This window comes from Canis lupus, chromosome 17, assembly GCF_003254725.2.
Source record: "Canis lupus dingo isolate Sandy chromosome 17, ASM325472v2, whole genome shotgun sequence".
In the NCBI taxonomy this organism is placed as follows: Eukaryota; Metazoa; Chordata; class Mammalia; order Carnivora; family Canidae; genus Canis; species Canis lupus.
This window is the reverse complement of record NC_064259.1, coordinates 58,241,345-58,248,578: the sequence shown is the minus strand read 5'-3', so window position 1 is coordinate 58,248,578 and position 7,234 is coordinate 58,241,345. Positions and strand designations below refer to the sequence as shown.

General features: G+C 42.5%; 1 protein-coding gene across 1 annotated transcript in view; it reads left to right on the top strand.

Moving 5' to 3' along the window:
• Window positions 1-806: 806 nt before the first annotated feature.
• Window positions 807-7,234, top strand: part of GJA5 (gap junction protein alpha 5) — a 40,032-nt gene continuing 33,604 nt past the window's right edge. Inside the window, exons 1-2 of the mRNA XM_049096179.1 lie at window positions 807-917; window positions 1,478-1,625. The gene's annotated coding sequence lies outside the window, so the exon portion shown is untranslated. The remainder of the gene's footprint in view (window positions 918-1,477; window positions 1,626-7,234) is intronic.

Sequence of the window (7,234 nt, the reverse complement as noted above, 5' to 3'; positions counted from 1 at the left end):
CTGAACATGACAAACCTGAGAGGTAGATAGAATTACCAGCCCTATTTCATGGATGAGAAGGATGATGTTCAGAGAAGGGAGGTGACTTGTACAAGGTCACTCACTCCACTAGTGAGCAGTGGAGCCAGAACCAGGACCCAGATATTCCAGCTCAATTTCCGCTTTGACACGTCAGTTATGTCCTGACATCACTAATAGCCATATAACCAGGCCCTGCAATGTACGTTCATTTAATTACCCATAAATTATAAAATACATGAGGTGTTAATATACAAGCACGTTATACAACACATGGAAACATATTTTAGAAGAGTGAAAAATGAAATTAATAATATAGTTTTTAAAAACATTTGTTGGTAGGACCTGGGTACATGGGGATTTATTTTATTATTTTGACTAATTTTGCATATGTTTAAGATCTTCTCACTCAATTGTTATAAAAAACAAACAAGGAGCAAAGAACCAAGAAAGGGCCAACAAACAGTTATAGAAGCTCTGGGCAGGAGGCTCAGACCCAGGCAGGGTAAACTGAGAGAGGGGCCAGGACTGCCCTTGGAATCGCCTGCACTCTTGCCAGGCATGTGGGGTGACAAAAGCAAGGGCTTCATTAATTCTGTTTCCACCATCTCAGCTACACGCCTGCAGCACGTCTGTGCTCCTGCCCCTGGGCGGGGCCATGCAGGGTGGTCCTCAAGAGGCTGGAATTCAGAGCTGGATTGTTGAGTTCATAATCCTGGCTCCGCCACTCCCTAGCTATATAATCCTGGAAAGTCTCCTAACTTCTGTATGCCTCAGTTTCCTCCTGAGAGGAGGGATAAGAGTGGCTGCTTCACTGAGTGGTTGTATGGATCTGAGAATATATGTACATTATTTGCTTAAATTAATATTTAAAGTAGGAGGACAGTGTTTGAAACACAGTAAGTGCTGCACAGCCTTGCTATTGTTAGAATTGTTATAATACTATTATTTCCTCTACCCTTGTCTGCCCTTTCTAGATATAATGAAATCTGATTTCTCAGGGACCGTGTTTCCTCTATTTCCACCTCTGACTCAATCTCTGAAAATGTCTGAATTAAACAGATGCAAGTATTTCCTGGGCAAATGTGCTTTGGGAAAAAAGAAAACCAGCTTTGCCACATGTAATGGGAAACAAAAATCTGATAGAAAGAGGTGGGGTGATGATTCAGGAAAGCAGTAGAAGTTCAGCCACACTAGATATGCTGTCCACTTTAGTGGGTTCTGGTTTCATCATTCCTAAAGTGAGTGATTTGCAGTAGGTGATCTCACAGTTTCCTTTCAGAGTTGACATTTTTTCCCTGTGTTCTGCTCTACTTTGAGCTGCGATCACTCTTTGGATTTTGAATTTCAAACAGTCTCCTAGGTTTAGAGCCTGATCATAAGATCTCCTGATCTCAGAGTTTTTTTTTTAAAGATTCATTCATTCATTCATCCATTCATTCATTCATGATAAACATAGAGAGAGAGGCAGAGCCACAGGCAGAGGGAGAAGCCGGCTCCACGCCGGGAGCCCGACGCGGAACCCCATCCGGGGACTCCAGGATCGCACACTGGGCCAAAGGCAGGCGCTAAACCACTGAGCCACCCAGGGATCCCCATGATCTCAGGTTTGTATATATGCCATGTTACCACTGCCTTGTGACATGTGCTAGGTTAATCTTTAAAGTAACAAATCACAAATTATATATGAAACTTATAAAAGAACAAAATGGATCATATTCTTTGTTATACATACAGGATGATTGGTTGACAATGTAGGAATTCATATTAGGATGCCAAAAAAAATGCACATGTCATATAAGCTGATCTCTATTTAGGCAGTTGTATATAGCTAGCCATACAAATCTCTACTTGCTTATAGATATTTTATGATACATATATCTAGTTATACATAGGTAGATAAAACTGAGATACATATCAGACACCACCCTATTTCCTAGATCTTTGTGTCAGGAATATATAGAACACTGCACTGAAGAAAATACAGGTCTTCATAATTTTTGAAAATCTACAACTTTTATGAAAAGTCACATATGTGTCTGCATATCTATACAAATATAAATATTGATGTATAGATTACATAGATATATAATCATTGAATGTTAATAGTTATTATTTCAAGGTAGTGGCATTTCAGGTGAATTTTTTACTTTTTTCCTTATGGCTTATGTATTGTGAATTTTTTTTTATGTTGAGTATGTATTATATATATAATCAGAAGAAAAAAGCCCTTTCTATGGTGAGAAGGAGAGTATCTAAAGACACTAACTCAGATATTGGTATAAAGATAAAATCATCAAAAGGAAAAACTAACAAAATATCTGATGTAGTAACTGAACAAAGAAAGAATACCCCAAATCTCCTAAGGTAAGAAACGTTTATCGCATTTTTTAAAAAAGATTTTATTTACTTGTTCATGAAAAACAGAGAGAGAGAGAGGCAGAGGCACAGGCTGAGGGAGAAGCAGGCTTCATGCAGGGAGCCCCATGTGGGACTCGATCCCGGGACTCCAGGATCACGCCCTGAGCTGAAGGCAGGCGCTTAACCACTGAGCCACCCAGGCGTCCCTAGTGCATGTTTTTAAATGTAATGCTTTAGAGACTTTTGTTTGTAATTAAGTTCTAGAGCTTCTTGAACATTTCATAGGACTGATTGTAGTCTTATGATTGGAGTGGAGACAATTTAGCCTTTTGAGGACAATCGAGTGCTTTAACACATTTCTTTGCATTTTCTTTTCTTTCCCCCCAAACTTCAATTTATCACATTTGTATTGGAGTTTTCAATATGTTAATATGGGGCACCCTTATATAGGTCCCCCATCTTAGTCTGCCCCTCCCATGACACACACACCTACACCCACAACCACCAGTCTTTATTTGAAAGAGAGCCCCCCTCTCAGCTGCACTCCTGCCCCAGGCCTCTGAGGGCAGCCGTTCCCACAGGGGACTATCAGGAGAGCCATGAGGGCTGGACAAACCCGGGAAGCAGGGGCAGGCTCTGAGCTGATAGCCTCGCAGACTGAGATGTTCACCCGGGGCAGGTGAGAGACCTGGGCACACTTCCTCCACAGTGGAACTTGTCTCCCTTGCTCTGGATCAGGTTCTTCTCGGGAACAAGGAGTCTCACTGAACAAAGGGTCTCAGTTCCCACTGCTGTGGGAGTAGGGGCAGGAGGAGAGGGAAGGTGAGCATGGCAGGAGCTAATCCTCCTGGGACTGTTTAGGATCTGCTCATTGGCCTCCTTGGTGAGGACACTCCCACCCCAGAAGCCAATCAGGCAATATCCCAGGGGGCTGGAGAAGAATCCCCCTTAATGAGGCCAGTCCTCTGCATTCTTCTTGCCTGAGCTCAATCTCGTTTTTAAAAATTCTACTCAAAATACTCATTTAGTAGTGAAAATACACTAAATAAGCACTTATAAAGTACCAGGGGCCAAAACAATTGGATGCTTTATATGTGTGAGCTAATTTAATCTTCTAGGAACTATTATCACCCACATTTTACAGATGAGAATACTGACTAATAGGGAGTCACTTTCTGTAAGTCCTACAATGAATTAAGTAGCTCAGTTGGATTCAAATCCAGGTCTATCTTCCCCTTGAGCCCATGTTCTTAACCTGTGTTCTCTACAGCCACACACTGCGCTCAAAGCTGTGAACAAGACAGCCATGGTGGGATCCCTGGGTGGCGCAGCGGTTTAGCGCCTGCCTTTGGCCCAGGGCGCGATCCTGGAGACCCGGGATCGAATCCCACGTCGGGCTCCCGGTGCATGGAGCCTGCTTCTCCCTCTGCCTGTGTCTCTGCCTCTCTCTCTCTCTCTCTGTGTGACTATCATAAATAAATAAATAATTAAAAAAAAAAAAAAAAAAAGACAGCCATGGTCCCTGCCTTCATGGAGCTCACAGTCCAACAGGAAGAAAGGACGAAGAAGAGTGATGTGTATGTGTGTATGAAACATGAGGGAGAGAGGAGAATGCAAAGTCTATAGCACTTACAGCAAAGAGAGCTAACTTAGGCTGCTCAGATGCTTCACCTGTATTTGCAAAACCATCTTGTAGAATGTTTTGTGAACATAAGCCTAGCTTAGAAAACAGAATCTGGCTTGCCTTAATCTTGTCTGAATCTTTGCTGTGAAGAAACTGCAGGCACTTGGGCGAGCCAAGCTTCACAATTAGTTGGGGTTGGTGGATAGCAACAAGGTGAGGCAGAAATGCATGCAAATCCAAGGTGGAAATTAAGGACTCTCCTCTGGCAAATCCTTTACTTCATCTTGCCCAACAATCTTGGAATTCCATCTGGCAAAGAAAGTGGGAGATTCCTTTCTCCCACAACATTTCTTTTAGCAAATATCTGAGGCCCCTGATCTATTGGGTTTTGATTTGAGAGGAAACAGAGTCTTCCAAGAATAATGGCAGAAGAACAGCCATGTGTCAGTTTCATCCCCAAAGCCTCTTTCCCTTCCATCTCTTAGTGGGGAAATTTAATTACAGACCAGACATAGTAGAAAGGGCTAATCCTGAGTGTTGGCCTCCTGGAATGGAAGTTTAATTTCAAGAAGTACCTTATTATTCATATTTATGTCTGTCTCCATGAAAATCAAACATTATATTTATATCCTAAATACTTTAGTAAATAAAGAACCCCTACCCCCAGTCTGTTCCTATAAAGATAGCAGAAGAGAGTGTCAAAATATATTCCAACAGATGAAGTGTCTTCATGGCAGGAAAATGGATTTAGAACTTTATAAAGCGTTTATTAAAGGAATGGCAAATGTCAAAGGTTTCAGCTAGAGCTTCTAATTGTCAAGTTAACGATTCTGGGAAAGACTCAACCAAGCTCTGTGGGGCCTGGTAAATATCCTCTGGCCATTTTGATTCAACACTCAATTTCTTAATGTAGTGGCAGAAAGGAGCTTTAACTTGGAGTCCAAAAGACAGGGTTCCAAACCCATTTGTTAACCGACCTTGACTCAATTCTGAAAATTCTCTTCATCTGTTGACTAAGGGTCATATTTACCTGACAAGGTCACTTAAAGGATTGATACAATGATTGCAGGTGTTCAAATAAAAGACATCCCCTTTTCTATCCAAGTCTGGAAAAATAGGCGAGAATGGCACAGCAGCCAGGTGGAAAGACATCAATATATCACATTTATTACTGATGAGCCTAAGGGTCAAGGCTTAGCCTATGGTATGTAACAGCAGTGGGCTTTTCTTCCCAGTCACCCAGCAATGCTGGACATAGCTATACCCCTGTCCAGTGGTGAGCATGAAGGAGCAGGCTAAATGCTAGCTTACTGATGGCAGACAGCTCCCTATGAGGAAGAGAGAGTAAGGGTCACCCATGCCCACAGAGCTGCATCATGACTTTTATGGGTCATAGGCACTTTTGCCTTCAGAGGTTCCCCTCCTCCATAACAAATACTAAAAATTATATTTGCATTGCCATAAGGATGAATTTAGCATTACATTTCTTTATTAGCATTACATTTTAACATGTTTTCTTGGGGGTGCCTGGGTAGCTCAGTAAGTTGGGTGTATGGCTCTTGATTTTGACTCAGGTCATGATCTCATGGGATTGAGCCCTCTGTCAGGCTCCATGCTCTGCTTGGGATTCTCTCTCTCTGTCCCTCTCACTCTCTCTGAATAAAATAAATAAATCTTAAAAAATAATTTTTTGTTGGACCCAACCTAAAAGATCTTTTCCAATTTTATTTTTAAAAATATTTTATTTATTTACTTGACAGAGAGAGCACAAGCAGGGAGAAGGGCAGGTACAGGGAGAGGGAGAAGCAGGTTTCCCACTGAGCACGGAGCCTGATGCAGGGCTCCATCCCAGGACCCCCAGGATCATGACCTGAGCCGAAGGCAGATGCTTAACCAACTGAGCCACCCAGTTGCCCCTTTTCTTCTGATTTTAAAAGAAATCAAAACTTTTTTGTGTGGCCCTACCAGTATTTGGGACCCTAGCCACTGTACTGAACAATCAAGTTGGCCTTGCATGCCCAAAACTTGTTCCCAAATATCCCAACTAGATAAGTCTCTCCTCGTATTGGTAAGGTCAACGTGGAGGTACTAGGTATTACTCCAGACAGGATGCTCCCTAGAACCCATGAAAGTAAGGTGCTAAAAAAATGCATGATGTAGCCTAGACTGTGAATAATAACAAAGTGTATAAGACAGTCTCTGTTTTCAAGAGCTGATTACAGCATACAGCAGAGGGATATACGTGCAAAACTGGAGAATAAGTCACATGCTGAGGGAATTTCCAGAAACAGTTCCTTGAGGTAGTGATATTTGTACTTGGCCTTGAAGGATAAAATATTTTTGCTAGACAAGGTGGGATAGGATGAAATGGGGAGGTCATTCCAGACTGTGAGACTGGCAAAGAGATGGATTTGCTGGAACACAGGAATGTTCTGGAAATTAAGTTTAAAAAGCAGCCACTTACCTTATTCTTCTGCCCCCACCAGACTCCCTGTTTAATGTATAACTGTTTGTTTTATAACAGTGGGTGGAAGGGAGGAAAGCTATTATTTATTCGGCATCTACCATGTGCCAGGAGATTTACAGGCATCACCTAATTTAATCTGCACTGTAGTGATTTGAGGTGGATATCACCACCCCCGGTTTTTCAGACAAGGAACCTGAGACCCTGAAAGTATAAATGACTTACCTGTGGCCACAGAACCTAGCTGGCATCAACAGATTGGCTCTTGATTGCCAGCCCAGGGCTCTGTTCTTTGACTCCTGGGAGATCTCAAAGGGGTTTTCTGAGAGTTATACAAAGAGCTCTTACAATTACAGTTCAGGTGGAATGTTGTTCCAGAGCCTCATTTCTGGCCCTCCAGCATCTGGACTCTTAGATGAGGATTTTATTTCCTCTCCTAACCCTGAGCATCTATCTGTTGAGGGCCCTTCCATGCCTGTCTTCATCTGTTCACAGCACTGACTTCCTTGGCTTCCTATGCTGGTCCAGATCTCTGCTGTTCTAGGCTTGCTACTTGTGATTCCAATCCAAGAGGGACTGGCTCCAATCCAAGGGGTCCCTGTGTGCTGTCCCAAGACTGTTGGGCCTGTAGGAGCTAACAAATAGTGGCCCACTAGCTAATATTTGGTAAGCACCTGCTCTGTGCCAGGCACTGTGCTTAACACATTCTCACACTTTGTTTTCTTCTTGCAACCTCCCTTTGACATAGGCATTATTACAATTTTACA